Raw genomic sequence first — 18,184 nt, 5'->3', positions numbered from 1 at the left:
ATTTTAGAGATTAAACCATCATATTCAAGCATATTTTTTTAGTTTTCGTAAACAAAAAGAAAATAGAGAAAGAAACCAGTGTTTGTATGACTTTGCTTCTAAAAAGAACGTTGTTTATTTAATCACGTACACGTTTATACTGCTGGTAGCTGGTGTACAGAAAAACTCTTACCTTTTGATTTTGCAGTTTTAGTCAACTACATCTCCACTCGAAGGAACGTTGTTTAACTACAGTAAAGGTTTGTTATATATTTTTCAGAGTAAATAATTTTACATTTAAGTAATGAGTCAGTTATTTTGGATAAAGGTTAAATTTACTTCCATTTGTTCGCTGCTTTAAATATAAACAAATAATCACGTATTTCTCTGAATACTGATTATTTTACATACCATGCCAGTTATACAGTAAACAAATTACTGGTACTAATTCTAGGTCAATAAAAATAATTAGCTTGTTTAATTTCATTCTGATTTATTTATAGGCAAAACAGTTATTGTATGCTAGTTAAAAGGAGTAAATTTGATTTTCAATTTCTAGCTACTCGAGGGCTATCTGTACTAGTTGTTTCTAATTTTGGAGTCATAGACCATAAGAAAGACAGCTAGGCAACACCACCCACTGCTAACTGCTAGGCTATTCGTTATAATGTGATAGACCATAACATTATAATGTCCTCACGGCTGAAGAAAACAAGTATTTTCTTGGCGTGATTCGAGCTTTTGACCTTCAGATTGCACGGTCAGCGCTAAGCCAAGGAGTAAACTAACTGAGAAACAATTTGTTAAAAATATGAAGTTTACATCATCAGTAATATGCACAATGTTAGGTAAAGTTCATGTTTATATCTGTTGCACTCGGTGTAAACTTTGTGTTTGTGCTAAACATCAGATAAGACATTTAACTTTTTTACGTTATTTGAAGCAGAATCACAAAACTTACCCAAATATTTTTTATCCGAAGAATCACGTAGTACTATGCATCCATCATAATATTTCACCGCTAGATTCAGACATTTAAAAAAAACAAACAAACCTGTATTTAATTTTTTTAGGGTAGCCTTCAAGTAATCTCTGTGTTCTTCATTTTCTTAACTAGCTTTATAAAGTTATAAGGATATTAATTTATTTGGAATTAAGCACAAAGCTACACAACATGTTATTTGTGCTCTTTCCACCATGGGTATCGGTGGGAGTCCGCAGACAAACCGCTGTGTCACTGGGGGACAATATATCAGTAATGTGCTTTTTTAAACGTCTCGGAGGTGTGATTTTTGGTATGTGTTCTTTCCAGCCAAGCCATCGGGTAGTGTCTGTTTGGAATTTAAGCACAAAGATACACAATGGGCTATCTATGTTCTGCTCACCACGAGTATCGAAACCAGAATTCTACCGCTATAAGCCTGCATACATACTGCTGTGTAACTGGAGGGTCATCACATAATGACAGTGTCATTAATTCCTCTTTCTCTTATCAATAAGTTTCCTAATTTCACAGATATCATGCATTGTAAAGAATTCCTCATCAGTGGCCAGAGAAAACTCAAAACTATTCCTTCGATGATTGGTTACTATCATATCTTTCACTTCTCGTCCCCTCCCAACCGCCCATCCACTCACACTCTGCATTTACCATAAATAAAACTACATAATATCATAATGAAGAAAATGTGTTACCGAATGTTTTTGTAGTTGATAACATTTTTTGAATGTAAATAAACAAAACTATAACAGCTTTTTAAATAAAAACTTATGTGAGCCACAAAGTTGCCAGTTTTTTAGACAATAATATTTAAATACCATTGGCGCATCAAACTGGTTTGAGCCCCATTGAAAAAAAGGTAAACTAAAACATCATCAGCAATGCAATTAATTCATGTAATACAACTGATGATGTCTTATGTGTAATTCACTTTAAAAAATAAGAAAATATATCCAATTTGTATTCAGCTTTTCATTCTAAATGTCGTGCAAGAAAAAATATAGAATGACTCGATGTGAAGTAATATGTGAAACCAACAGCATAGGAATGATGAAAAACAACAACAACCAGTAATTTGAGGATAAAAGGATTCCGCTTTTAATCCTGGGTTAGTGTTTTGCAAAAACTTTCCATAGTCATTCTTGCGAGTCCGAATGGCATGGCCAGGTGGTTAAGGCGCTTGACTGATAATGTGAAGATCGCGAATTCGAATCCCCGTCACAGCAAACATGCCTGCACTTTCAACCATGAGAGCGTTATAATTTTAAGGTCAATCCCACTATTCTTTGGTAAAAGAGAAGCCCAAGAGTTGGAGGTTGGTGGTGATGACTAGCTACCATCCTCTAGTCTTACACTGCTAAATTAGGGACGGCTAGCGTAGATAGCTTTCGCGCTATTCGAAATTCAAAACAAAACAAAACAAACGGTCCCCATCACGAAAAACGAATTACTATGCGCACTAGACATGTATATTCCTTATACATGATGAAGCTAGTCCTAAACACCTCTCCCCGATCAATGTATATTTTAAACACAAAATATAATAAATAAATAAATATATATATATATATATATATATAGTAGAAATATAAATAAAAAGAAATAAAAAATGCCACCAACAAACCAGACATCTTACTGACAGGGCAAAACAATATCAATACATGTGTATCAATACATGGACATTGCCCTGAAAAGGGTCTGAGTAATTCAGCTCACACTGACCCAAAAAGCAGTAACTGCCACCATCAAACACTGCATGACCACATAAGTACAGGAAGGAGGAAGAGGTCAAAGAGCACGTGACTTTCCAGGGTACGTACGAGAGAGAGGGCCCATCATAAAGAAACTTAACTTAAAGTATTTAAATATTAATAAGCTATTAATTTCGAAGCAAAAACGTAACACTCGTTTTTTATTAATTAATAAATTAATACAAAAATATTACAATTTGTTTTTTCTTATCATCTAAACTAATTGCAACAATTCGACACACATTACTTAGAACAACAAATATGTACGTGCTTTCATCTCTCGGCTCCAATGTTTAAGAATATTTGTGATTTTTGAAGATCCCCGTAGATTAAAGCAGGGACATGTTCCAGCTTTTCAGTTCAAACGTTCGTATGAATGCTTCGAAAAAAAAAGCCAGTAACGTTTCATAATAATGATAATATTCAAATACTACATCTTAACCAAATTAAGTACATAATTAACTTTTGTTCGAATTACAAAAATGTGTAAACATGAATCTTAAAGCCTGAAAATATCACATAGCTGTTTACCCACTTCGTATTCTCGAAACTGAACAAATGTAGACCGTTAATATTTGACGATTTTATTAATGGAAATTTTAAAATTGTAATACAAGCAACTGGGCAAGCTGAAAGGTCGAGCACATTCGGTGGCACGGAGGTACGAACACCCAACCCGTAGATTGCGCGTCGATCGCCCCAAACACCTGGCCATGCCAAGTCATAATATCTAAAAATGTAGAATAATAAAGAGCACAACACTACTATAATTTCGAACGAATTAAAGTTCAACATAATAACAAGAATATACCGACCAGATTTCTACGACACACCAGATACGACTTCAAGAGATTAATAGATTGCATACGCACGATTTCAATAAAATATATGAGGTTTCCAATTCCAAGGACATTCTACTACCATTCCAAAGTATTTGATTTCTCTTATTAAGATTGCACCCATCTGATTAGCAGCGATTTAAACATGTACAATGTTCTGAGGTATTAACCCTAAATTTCCCACTCTTTATCTTATAAGTAACAATGCCATTCACGTCCTATTTTCATGTGTGTTGACATCAAATTTTACTTTTTTTTTTTTTTTTTTTACTTCTTGGGTTTTTTCCAATATTATTATTCAGTTTATGTTTACAGAAACTTCTTGAAATGAAGTACAATTATTTTGGTTATATTTTAGAATTTTAAGACTAGTTGAAAATTTATATAGATGGTTCAAACGACAATTTTACTAGAAACATGCCTGCAACTTAAACATACTTTTGTCTTATCTTCTCTCGAATCGTTTATGGTAGTTGTGTTGGTGAAATTATATTAATATAATTATTAATTAATTAATATTATCTTTGCAAGTTAATATTATTAGTTCTTTTTCTTGCTTTTTCATCTTTTCAGACTCTTTAAGCAGCCTAGTTAAATAAAATTCTCACAGGAGTTGTTTGTTTGTTTTGTTATTAAACACAAAGCTACAGAAAGGGCTATCTGTGTTCTGCCCACCACGAGTATTCGAAACCCACTATGCACTTGGGAAGGAGGAGAACACATGGGCTGTAATCATTGGTTTGCAGTAAAATATAATGTTTTCTGTAACTATTTAACCGTTCCGGTGAAAGAATTATTTGTGTCTGGTTATCCTATCATATTGGTAACCATGAAAATGAACAACTTTAAAAAGCTGTGAAAGTGGCCGTATGTTTTGATTGATTGCCTCTTGATAGGCCTTCAGGTAACTTGTTTCTAACTGAGTATCACACAATACAAAATTGTTTCAGTCATCATTCGATGTTTACATCACTGTATGCAAGCATGACACAGAAGACTAAATATCATTAAAATATCATTTATAAAAGATAGAGCAATGACGTGTCGCTACATGTACAGTCTATATCACCGTGGGCGTCACGTTTATTACAAATTTATTTTACAGAGTTGAGGAAAAACAAGACAACTGTGTCTTTCTCGAATACATTGTCAAGTACTGACGGTCTCAACTATCAACTTAGATATTTTATTCACAGTGAATTCACAATAATTCGAAAAATCAATAAAATGTTGTAATTTGTTACTCCTAATTTTAAAATACTGACACTAAAATTATAAAATAACTTAAAGTTTTGGATCAACATAAAATCTATTCGTTCATCTTTACTCTTTCATCCTCTAAACTAAACTAAAACTATTAATAAATTAATTATAAAAAAATACAAAGCCAGCCCTTATCAGTCATATACTCATTAAGTTTTCTCTTAATCTCACTTAAATTTACTTCCTCCATAACATCCAAAAGCAACCCATTTCAAAGGCCAACCTCAATAAAACTCTCTTAGCTGAAGGTGACTAATACAGTGCCAAAATTTATATTTGTGTTCCCTAGTCTTACTGTTCTAACTGTTAATTACGAGAAACGATGTTACATCAGCACTATCAATTACATTTACAATCTTAAACATCTCAATCAGATCCTTCAACTCTTCTTTTTACAAGAGAAAACAATATCAGAGATTTCAACGTCTCCTCGTATGACAACATTTCCATCTTGGACATTATTTGAGTAACCCTTCTCTGAACCATTTCTAACAGCTTCTAAGGTTGGAAGCCAAAGACTGAACAGAGCATTCCAAATGTGGCCTAATTAGTGACTTATACAATGAAATGATGACCTTTTTAGACTTATATTAAATAATTCTGTAGATACGCCAAATATTCCATTTACCATATTACCTTACTCAGAGGGCTTTAAAGACTGATCAACTATTACATCAAGATCTCTTTCTTTCACGACACAGTTAGAGGCTAACTGTCCAAATTATACTTGTTATTGAAATTATAATAACCCACATACATTATCTTGCATTTATTATAATAAAATCCCATTAGCCATTTATTTGCCCACACAATAAATGATCTAAATCTTTTTTAAAGTGGTAGCGTCTCTTAACAGCTAGCAACATCAAAAACCGTAATATCATTTGCAAATTTAAGTAATTTATTGAACAGTCTTTCATTTATGTCATTGATGTAAATCAAAAAGAGAAGAAATCCTAAGACTGAGCTCTGAGGTACCCGACCTGTGAAAATAATCCAGTTTGACTGATCTCCATTAACAACACCCATCTACTTTCTTCCATCCAGTCACTTATTAGCTAACTTATTCCCTGTACCTACATAGATACTTTTTCTAGCCTTTTATATGGAACCTTGTCAATTGCTTCCTGAAAATACAGATACACCACATCTACACTCTTACCTTCATCTACATTGTTATCTATTATACTTTATTTCAGGCAAGTGTCTAATTTATTATGTTACGTATATTAACGTATTACTATTTCAAAAAATCAGAAATTTGAATTTGATTTTAGAAGTTAATAAAAATGCTAATATATAATAATTTTATGTTATTTGCTAACAAGATTGATAAATATGATTTCCTTGTTAACACAAATATATTTTAATATACAAACATAAAAAAATACAGTTTATAATAACGGTTATTACTGATAGTTATTACAAATGATGGTTTATATACAAGATCTTACAAACTTATAAGCAATACTAAGTTTAATATCCGGTCTAGAACTGAATATTATATCGAAAATTCAGGTCCACGATGAGCATATTAATTCTGAGTTGATATTGTTGCACCTCGCTCAAGCTAACTAGGCTTGATTGGCTTCATACCGCTTACAATTTCACTTCTTACCGATGAAGATATTTAATGTTTTCGAATAAACTCTAACGCTTGAAGCTATTCACTGAAGTCGAACGGTTTGTAATGTTCGAAATCTATAGACGTTCCTGATCCAATTCTGTAGTTTTTCGATTAACAGACGTTAATCAGTAAAAGCTTCCTCGGCCTATACACACTGACTGTAGCTGTCCAGTAACAATCTTTACTCACGTCTCTCAGCTAGATGTTTTTATAGAAATCACGCGAGTTTGTCGAATTTTGACGGTGTTCTCGTTCGTTTTTATCAAACAAGTATTGTTGATTTTCACACTTAAGAACGTTCTACAAATTTCGAGAACGGGCGGAACTTGCGCAATACAGTGAATAACGTCGCATGTAAAAAAGAAAACTATGTAGAATCAAGTGTAAGCACTGAAATAAATGCACAACGGTAAATCCGTTACAACATAAGTAGTAACGTTTTTAGAATGTTAAAAGATTTCTAAGCCACCATTTTCCCTTAGTGAAATAATATCTACTACCCAATAGAATTATAAACTTTATTAAATGACTTTCCAAAGCATCTTTTATCATACTTTCCAATTTTGTTTCCAAAAAACCGATGTAAGAATATTTTTCTGCAATTACCAAGACAAGTTATATAAGCTAACTTTCAAACTCCTGGTACATGCCCACTATTCAAGGACTGACAAAAATCTTTAACCTTCTTTTGGAAAATATTATCTGGACTAGGAACCTTATTGTTATTTTAATTTCATATTTTTTTCACTTAACTACCTCCCCCCAGTGGTACAGCAATATATTTGAGGCCTCACTCTGCTAGAAAGCGGGTTTTGACACCTGTAGTGGGCAGAAAACAGATAGCCCCTTGTTTAGTTTTGTGCTTAATTACAAAGAAGTAAACGAACTTAATCAGCTCAGAATTAATACAATTAATTTGTTTGATCTTGTTCACATCTACCAACTGTTCAAGATGTGGAGTACTGCTGAAATCTTTGTCAGTAAAAACCGAAGGACAAACAAAATTGAGTAACCCAGCCATCTCAAAATCATCAGATACGAGCACTCTTTTATTATCCTTCAAGGGTCCTACCTCCATTCTAACATTTTGTTTACCCTTAATGTATTTAAAGAAATCCTTAGTGTTGACATTTTGATACAACATTTTCTCGTACATCCTATTTTGTGGTCATATTTTCTGTTTTGCCAACTTTCTTTATCTTCTATATTCTTCTAAATCAAGTGTCATACCATTCATTTTAAATTTCTCAAACGTATGATGCTTTTTCCGAATTTTATCTCTTAAACTCTTTATGAGCTAACGTGTTTGTTTTTTTGTTTTCTTTACTTTCAGCTACCTTTTCATTCTATAAGGAGTATGTTTCCTTCGAATATTTAAAAATTTATCTTTGAAAATTTTCCATATCTGATCAGTGTCTTCAGATAGCTCAGTTGCTCAGTTTACAACAGATTCTACTTTACTTAAGTAACTCTAATTTTATCAAAAGTATTTTAAAACATTTATGTAATTCTAGCTTCATTTGGGTTTGTTTTTTTCTCAATCAAAGTTTGAGAAGCGACAGAGGGCATATTTAATCTCAAAGGCATGTGATGAAGGTTGGTGTTGGTTTAGATGCGTCTTTGACATGTGTAATGTTATTCTTGTTAGGGTATCCTCTTTAATAAAAGTGTAAACGCTACTTTGTTAGTAGTTACAAATTTTATATCAGCATTGTTTAGGGTATATTCTTGATAAATTATAGCCCAAGGATTTTCAAGAGCTAACAGTGACTACTAACAGGCTAGTGCCTTGCTTTTAAAGTTAAATGTTTTAAGTTGTAGTACTAGTACTCAATTGAGAAGTTTCGTAAGTTTTACTGTTATAAGTGGTCGTATAAGTATAATACTCTATTTACTACTAGTAATTTACAAACCGAGCATAGTCATAATTGTACTGATATAGTGACAGTGCAAGTTGTGCAATGGTACTGAGTGGTAGCCCTACTGTGCTAACGGATTAGTATATTGGCCCTAATATGGGTATCATGTGGTATCTAGTTTTAACTTCATGCAACAGAACATGGAAAAGATAAATCAGTTATCATAATTCATGCCTAAAGTGACATTTAGGGGTAGCACAAGGTAGTTGTGATTTTACTTTGTAGCTCATTATATTTACATATTCTGAATATTCCAAAAGTTTTCAGAATATTGTGAGGTTCTAGGTTATTCTGTAATATTCTAGTACATTCTGGAATATGCAAGAGTATTCTACTCTTATTCATAATATATAAGAACTTTCCTTGTGTAATTTATCCGTACTGTCCCTTTTTAATATTGAACATTCTATATGATTTTACAGTAGTTTCTAGACTTTCTCCAAGACAACTTCAGGTCCTCCAACCTAGACACATTTATCAAGAGCTTCTTCAGTAAGCCTTAACCTCTCTTGGTGGCATCCCTCCTAGTTGAGTGCAATATAAAGAACCTGGAGCATTGTGTCATGCATGATTAATTGCCAAAGCATTATGTGCCTCAGGATCTAGATGTTTATGAGACAGTTTAAACTAATTCAGAGACTCATTAGTTTGGCATTTCTCAATTCATCTGTATTCACTATTTAGGAAAGATGACTGTGACACTGCATCTTTTTTGTTGAGAGTATCTATGGGAATGATTCAGTGCTCCAAATGTTGTTACTGGTCCTTACATAGATCTTAACTTCCTACAATGTGTTAGCCTTTTCACAACAGGCTTGGTATAATATACGTGAGTTCGTTAACACACTTGCACTATAACTTTGATGCGTGTATCTTCAGAATATTTTGTAAACTTTTAGTAAAAAATTTAGTTTTTTTGTATACAAAAAAATCAGATTTTTTTAATGAAATATTGTTCTAAAGATTTGTTTGAATATATAGAATTGGTTTTGTTACTAGTCTGGGTCCAGAGTGATTTCATGTTATGATTAAAAAACTGTTCTTCATCCTAAAATTTCAAATGTTTTATGTGTGATCTTTAAAACCTCCTAAATACATTTCAAACTTTTATTTCCACTAAGACTTTATATTTTGTTATTTTCTCTACTTTGTATGGGGTCTGTCACTTGACCAAACTCATAACAATCAAAAAAGGAAATAAATATAAATTGTTTTTTCGTGTTCTTATAACACAAGTATGCAAATGTGTAGTCTAAGGAGCTTAGGTCATGACGTTATATATTTAATAGTTTTTATTACATTGAGCTTCCAGTCATACCTAGTTGACATTACATAACTTGGACTGACATGGTGCACAAGCACTCATTACAAATCCAATAATAGAAAACTGACCTTTAGTCTTTCCTCTCTTGGGCTGGGATTTAGTGTGCTAGTATTTTATAGTAGTCATTTCAATTATAATACATTATATACATATGTAGACCACTGTTTAGAAATCAATTATTAAACTCGTATTTCTTAAAATATAGAACAATAAAGAAAGGTAATGCAAACAAATCTCTTCCTGCTACAATCTTTGAACCTCATTGCTGATAGATGTAGTCTGCTAAGCCTTTTAAAATATTGCACATGGAAGATTTCAAACAAAATGTTTTTTTTACGTTTTTTATATATATACAGTTGAATAACCAAAAAAAATCAAATAACTATACTGATACCATAGATTACACTATGATTTGTTAAGCTTAGTAAACTAAGATTTATTTAGGTTTAAAAAAATATGAAACTTCAAGCAGACTGAAAACAACCTACTTACCTACCTACCTTGCAATCTTGGCTTGAAAGAACATGATAGCCTTTTCAGAGATTAAAATTTATAGTGAAAACCACTAGGAAGACATTCTAAGCTGTTGATTGGTTATTCATGTCATATTGAAGTGTGTATGTGTAAGGCATGGTTTCCAAAACTAGGAGGAGGTAAATGGGACCACTGTATTTGATTCAGTACATAAGACATATCCCAGCAAAATGAAAAGATACGAGGTTCTTATTTTATATTCTAGCTTGTAATTTGAGTTCTTAATTTATATAAAACTGTAAAGTTAGTATTTTGACGTCACAAACATTTAATTTTAAACAATGCTGCATTCAATATACCACATGACATACTAAAATCTTTTGAGGTGTGGCATTTTAATATTTACTTTTTAATTAAAAAAATAACTTGTATATATATTAAAGATTGAATTATAATCTACAGTTTGATTATAAACTTATTGACATAAATTAATAAAATACTAATTCAATAACTAAAATTTAGAGTGCAAGTTAACAAACATGATGACATGGCCTGTAAACCCTGGCCCATTGTGAAAGGGTTAAGTTGAGAAAGATGAATCTGCCTATGAAAACTTTTGCTGAACATTTTGATATCTAATTCAGAAACTCATTAGTTTGGCATTTCTCAATTCATCTGTATTCACTATGACAAAGTGAGCAATGGTAAAGATATTAGATGAGAAGGAAGGAAGGGAAGGATTTTTGATGCCAGCATTTGAGTACCTTGCCCTTTCACAGTGCAATGTCACAGTAGCAACTGAGGTAAAAAGAGCATGACTGAGGTAAAAGTTTATTCATTCTGTACACTTTCTTGCTGTCTAGACTCGTATTCATGAGGACTATTTATGTTTGTGACAAACTTATTGTTTCAAACTGCAAGTATGGCGAGTTGTTTTGTAATTAGTTGCACCAATAACAAATTGAAGAGACCTGAACTTTTCTTCTGTTTAATATCTAGACAGGCTAAGCTACTGTAAAGGAAAGAAGCTAAGGCCAACCAGGTCCATTGACAAAATGAAAAATTATCAACAAAATACTCAAATTTTAATAGGGACAGGCATGGATCTATAAATCCAAGTACCAAGATTCAAATAAGTAGAAAGAGAGAAGAATGTTATTGTGCAAAACTGTCAACTGTGGAAAAGAGGAAAGATGTAGGAACCATTGTTTGACTATAACTTTGTGTTCAGCTCATTTTTATATCATATAAGTGTTATCTTCAAATTTCTATAACAAAAGGTAATTGTACATGCCCAGGTACTGCACACTGAGCCATTCTATCAGGCTATTGATCCACAAGTTGACAGTGCTGATCGGGACAAGAATCAAGTCCAGTTAATTGTAACTGTCTTGCCAATGCCTAAGCCAACAACGTATCCACATATTAATAAAGCCTTGAAATTGATAATTTGACTACAGAATAATAAAATATGAACAATAATTGAATTTGCACAGTGGCTTCAGTAGTAATGTGTATGTTAGACATATATAAATTGTGTATATGCAACTGTATTTGCTTCCATGTTGTTTGCCCTCTTGTCAAGATAATGGCCGAGTTACCAGGCAAAATCACAAGACTGAGATGTAATGCTGTTTTATAAGTTAACGTTCAAAACACATCCAGCTGAGTATCAGGAAATCTATCAGTTCAAAATTCCATTTAGATTTCTGGATTATGACCCGAGCCATAGGATTTCAGAAAGCAACACATGAAATTGCTACAGAGAGTTCAACATTTGAATGTGATAAAGAACAATGCTGAAAGTGATGTGGCTCTTATCAATGACTGCAACGTCAACATAGCAAGGAAAGAAAAGAATCAATTACTCTCTCAAGCTGTTAAGAATCTTAAAAAATGCTTTTCTAACAGAAATAAATGGTAACATAGTAAAAGTAGTTAATCACTCCAAAATCATATAAGTGTGTAATGATAATATTGTATGTGAATAAAATAACATACTTTAAGTAAATAATTTATTGTATCACCTTGTACAGATGGTAACAACTACTGTAGTCTAGAACTTCAACTTCATTGAGCAACCTCTAAATATAACCAAAAATGGATAAAGTTTGACATTTAATGGTTTTTTTGTTGTTTTGTATACACTGGAACAAAAATAAGGGGTGAGAGCTTTATAAATTTTTTATTTCAAATGTTAGCTACAAATAGGGATTAACCTACTATAATGAACATTACTGCCATCCCTATGAAGAATAACTGAGAGCTGATCAAATGCTCCTTCTGTTCATAACACTGAGTTTTAAAGTTCGAGTATGTTCATCAGTTTTGTGAAATTCTGCTGTTTGTCATGAGTACTGTTTGCATAATCTTTAACTACATGTCCGATATTTGTGTACAAGAGTGTGCATGTTTCTGCTAGTTATGTCCTCAAGTAAACAAAATGTTGCATGGATAAACAGTTTTTCATCAGTAATTAGTCTGCCTTGACAGTAATGGATACAAACTTTCATGCTTGTGTCAACAATTGCCAAATGACCAATTTCAAAACATGCCTCCACTGACACTGAAGCTACTCCTCAACCTTCAGGTTTTCAACTTTGCTCATCTAAGCATTAGTCTTGCTTGCTCTGGGCCAGGGGGTCGCGAAGCCTTGACAGGGGAGTCGCGTAGCCTTGTTAGAAGTAGCTTGGGATAACATTAATTTTATTTCATCAATTACATTTTCATTTCGCGAGTGCCAAAAGGTTGGGAACCCCCTGCTCTAGGCTTTTATACTCCACTTGAATGCCCTTAGCAATATTTATCGTGTGATATTTTTCCACCTCTGTCAATGCACCCTCTATCGTGGTATTGCTTATAAGCATCTCACCCAAGTATTGTAATCATTTGTGCTCAAAAAAGTATTTGGTTATGGTTTTCTCTGATGCAGTGCTACACATGGTTACATTATTGGCTGCAATTTTGTTGTTGCCTCGTGGATTTACATACAGTTATAATTTACTTTAAAAAGTTGTTGTGCTGTATTCAGGCATGAATTTCTATGTTACTGTTGCCAGCACTATTCTACCTCTTATCTAGCATCTCTTAACAGTTAAGGGTAGAAAGTCACAGTTAGTTGAGACTCTACATTAGTTGATTTGTTATGAGATGGAGACATATTTAGCCCAGGGCTGTCTCTCTTGGTGGTTATAAGACTTCTTTATTGATGATCCAAGACATTTAGGGGAAACTTTGGACACATTCCTTTACTAGCTCAGCTTCTCATGAGCCCAGTTTAGATCAACCACCTCCTGCTTTTTTCAGCACTTAGTCACTCAGGTTTGTAAGGTTTGGGGTTTTTTCCCAGTTACCTTTTAATCTACTCCTTCCTTGATGGATGAAAGATTGGGAAGGACTACTTTGTTCATGCTAGGAGGGTTAACACTCAGTTACGTAAGGGGGTAGTTATGTCTTGTCCCTTAAGTTTGTCAGAACAATATGCTTTGGTTTATCATTGCCAGGAGGACATCTGTTGAGATTTGCAAAGGCTGGATCTCCTTGAAACTTGCTATCAATCTGAACATATTGCAATTTTTTTGCATTTTTCTGACCTTCACTACAGTTCTGAGATATCTTCAGACAAAACCTGTCAGTTTCTGCTCTCTCTTTGGTTTCTTGACTTGTGTGTTGTTGGGATTTATTGGGTAGAAATTCTTTGTCTATCTGGTACCATATTCCATGAGTTACAAGATGCTCCTCTTCTCTATCCATTCTTGTTTTCAGGTATTCTAGAGGCATTGGAATTGAGGATTGTTGTAAACTATTTATATTCTTCATTGTAATTCTTGACCTCAATTTTATTGAGTTCCAGCTAAGTAGTGTGGGTGAATCAACTTATCACATATACTAAACACCTGCTCTCAGTGCCTCAATGTATTGGTACTCACAGTGAATTTTGTCCTTATACTCATAGCTTTTCCTATTAACTGGACTGGTGTCAATTGCATAAGTGACTGCCCTATATCTGTAGTGGTCTGTGAATGCATGGTTGAATCATTTTCTAGAAGGCTGGACTTCCTTCACCACAAATCCCTGGGTCTTGCAGGTCCTGGCATTGGGGTTGGTCATCCAGTTTTTATCTTCATCTCTTTGCCCTCCTGACCTGTGGTGTTTCTGCCTCCAACAGATCTAGAGGATGTGGCTCTTTGTTTCCAAGCTGTAAGAGACTTGTTGACCAAGAGAGCACTAAATAGAGTCAGTTCTATTTTTCTGGGATTTTAATCCTATTTCTCTGATGTGCCCAAAAAAGACAGAAAGTTGGGGTACAGTCATTGATCTTTCTTGGTTCACCATGGAGTTCTTTCTTCATCTACATTGGGCCCACCAGTAGCACAATGGTATGTCTGCAGACTTACAATGCTATAAACTAGGTTTTAATACTCATGGTGGGTGAAACACACAGCCCATTGCATAGCTTTGTGCTTAACTTTCAACAAACATCTACAATGGCATTTTTGTCAGGTCTGCATGGTCAAGCTGAATCTTGCTGTTGTATGCCTTCACATTCCCATACTCGTATTATCCTGACAATTTCTGTTTTGTGCATGAGTTTCAAGTTCTACAGTTCAGGGATCTGCCCTTTGGTCTAACTTCTGCACCATATATCTTCTGCAGAATAGTACAAGCTTTTTCTGATCATCTTCATTCTTTTGGGCTGTGCACAGATCATTATCTGGATGACTGGTTGCTTCTAGTACCATTTCATCAGATTGCAGAACAGTATGCCCAGATTCTCCTTTTGGAGGCCACCAAAGCTGGGTTTCTTATCAGAACAGAGAAATTCATTCTATTGTATACTGAACACATTGTCCATTGTATGAGGGTCATTTTCAGTGTGTACTTGAGTTGGGCTCAGCTAACTCCCATTCAGCTCTTGGCTCTGGAGGGAGCAGTCAGACTTTTTACTCAGGTTCTCTTCTTCTACTTCATAGATGGCTCTCTCTGTGGTAGACATGTGGGCATTCTTTGAATCTCTCATTCCTTTGGGACAGGCACATGTGCAGTCCCTTCAATTCAATTGATCATACAATCTCATTACACAGGAGCAACATTAGATTTTGAGGGGAGGTTGGATTGGAACCATACTAGTTTTGGGGTTCCTTTCCAATCCTCACATCTCGCATTTTACCTTTTCACAAATGTCTCCTCCCTTCAGAAATGAGGTCATATATCAATGGTTAGAAATTCCACGATCTATGGACAAATAATAAATTTTCATTCCATATCAACATTTTTGAACTTCGTGGTCTGCCTTTCTTGAAAGGGAAAAGAGTCGTGAATTATTTTGAAAATTTGGTGTATTTTTGTCTTACATTTATTTTCAAGGGGATACACATTTTTAAAACCTTTGATTTTGTACTTTGAATGTCCTTTACTTGTCTTACTTCCATGTTATCAGCCTTCTAGCTTGCCATGTTTTGGGTTTAACAAATTTAATAGCATATCATGTCTTGACTTGACTGTATAGATGCTACATTGTAAAGTGTTCCAGTGGATTTCTTTACAGCTTGAGTCCCCAGTTTATTGCATTTACCACTCATTGGAACTCTCAACTACAACCTTTTTGGTCCTCAGTACTTCATCCTCAAGCTTAGGCAACTGATGCATTCAGTCAGGGCTGAAAATGTTCTACAAAACAGAGTGGAAATATTCAGCAGTAGTTCACTTTTTGCCTGTTCTTGGTCATCTAGTGCAGTGATTAATACTACAATGTTACTTCAAAGTCTTGCTGTGGATGGCTGTGATAAAGTTGATAATTTTGTGACAACATGCTAATGAGTCCTCTATTGTAAACTGTGTGGAAAAACTAAAATTTTAGAGTTGTGACCTTGTGAAGTTTATATCGATGTCGTTTGTATGAAAGTTTTGTGAAGGGTGAAGGTTAGTATACTAGTGAATGATCTGTCAGCGAGCTTTAAGGTGACAGCAAGAGAGGGTAAAACAAGAATCGTTGACATTCATGAAAACAGAGATTGTTGTGATTGGACATTTGGTAACAAACATAATTTGGGGGTGATCTAGTGATAAAATAATAAAAAATGAGAAAAAGGAGCAAGAATGAAATGGGTGGTAGAGTGGTAATCTTATCTCGGCTAAAGGTTTAATGATATTGAAGCAAGAAATAATTGTTTATTACATGTTGTGTTTTGTAAAGTTTAGATAAAAGTTCATTTAAAATTGTTCTGCAATTTTGTGATTAATGAAACGTAACACAAGCACCTTTTAGTGACTGATGGAAATTTTGGGACATAGTTCATTAAATTATTGCAACCACAGAACTTATTACCCCTACAAAATCGTAATTATTTCTACTTTGTGAAAAACTTTTAGAAGTCTTTTATGTTGCAGTGAGGCTCTTGATGTTAGCTTTGAAAAATGCTTTTGTGCAAATATTAGACATAAATCAATCTCAGTATGGTTGGTTACCCTCTAGGTTTGTTTTATGGTATTGGGCAGTTTATACCCTGACATTTACTCTGCAGTCCAAAAAAACAAAACTGTCAGATGATCTGTAGACTCTTCCAGATTTGTGTTTGTTGGGAATACTATCAATTATTGTTCTCTGTCCTGGTGACAATGCAAAATAATTTATTTGTGTTGTAAGTATTTTAGTTGTATACTTCATATTAAAGAAACTAGTTCTTAAATGTTTTTAATGAATATGAAAGTTTAAATAGGTAAATACGATAAGTCAATATGAAATAATGTTGCCATTAAACTATGGTTTTGATAGTATAAATAGCTAATGTAAGAAACTAAGATCAGTGATAAAGGAGACTTGGACTTTTAATTTGCATTTCAAAGGAAAAAAATCTTTAAGACAGGCTTCGTAAAGTGAAGTATTCAATTAAAGTCTTAAAAGTTAAAAGCAGGATTTATACTATATTATATTGTAAAGAAAGATATATTTTTCATTAGAAATATATAAATTTCTATTTTTTCAACTTTTGAATAACTAGAAAATTTAGTTACTGTGATTGAAACATGTACAAACATTGAAAATAATAATTTACTCTTTTGATACTTTAAATGTGTGACATAGCATAAAATTAAAAGCAAAGAAGGGACTTGTTCCATTTTGGCCGTCACATTCATCTAAAAAGAAAAATTCGAAGTGTTTTAAAATCTACTGCAGATGACTTGTTTCAAAAGCTAACCACTCTATTAGAAAGATATAACTGTCTTAACTGATGATGATTCCTGGTTTGTAAAAGTTTATACTTGTGTTCCCTAGTTCTACCTTTCTCATCATTAAGTATAAAAATGGATGATGCATCAACACTATCAATTCCTTTAACAGTCTTGGACACTTCAAACAAATCCACTCTCACCCTTCTATTTTTCAAGAAAAACAATTTGAGATTTAACCAGTCCTCATATGACAACCTTTTCCTGCCAGGTACCATCAAAGTAGCTCTCTGCTAAACTCTCTCCAACTGTTCAATGCTCTTCCTGAGGTAAGAAGTGCAAGATTAAACACAACACTTCAAATGCGGCCTAACCAGTAACCAATGTAATGAAATGACAGCCTATTTAAACTAAGTTTTTGTTGTATAGAATATTCCAAATATGATTTCATTGTTTGGTTTAGAATACAAATTTTTATAAATTAATAATTATATCTGCTCATTTTGTATCATTATACAGTTATCAGGGAACTTTTGTTTTTACAGTGACAAATGCTTATCACGCTCACAAAACAAGTCCTTTTCAAATTTCCATAACCAGTATAGATAACATTACACTTCTCAGTGTTAAAACTCATAATCTGTATTATTTCTTACTCATTAAGCATGCAAGGTAACTTTTGAATAAGAAAAGTGTTATAGCATTTTTAATATTAACAAATTTACAAGTACAATTCAAATTATTAACACAATGAGCAATGAATGTCCTACCACACCATCATTATATCTCCATATCATAAAAGTATTAACTTATTAATCCTTTCACAATGGGTTGGGGT

At 33.4% G+C, this 18,184-nt stretch overlaps 1 protein-coding gene across 4 annotated transcripts in view; it reads left to right on the top strand.

Annotated features, from left to right (window-relative positions):
• Nucleotides 1-7,935: 7,935 nt before the first annotated feature.
• Nucleotides 7,936-18,184, top strand: part of LOC143255713 (spatacsin) — a 34,277-nt gene continuing 24,028 nt past the window's right edge. Inside the window, exon 1 of one of the 4 annotated variants that reach the window (XM_076511807.1) lies at nt 7,936-8,055. The gene's annotated coding sequence lies outside the window, so the exon portion shown is untranslated. The other 3 variants (XM_076511804.1, XM_076511805.1, XM_076511806.1) reach the window with 3 other exon arrangements.

Source organism: Tachypleus tridentatus, chromosome 7, assembly GCF_004210375.1.
Source record: "Tachypleus tridentatus isolate NWPU-2018 chromosome 7, ASM421037v1, whole genome shotgun sequence".
Taxonomy (NCBI): Eukaryota; Metazoa; Arthropoda; class Merostomata; order Xiphosura; family Limulidae; genus Tachypleus; species Tachypleus tridentatus.
This window is presented reverse-complemented; position numbering and strand designations above follow the sequence as displayed.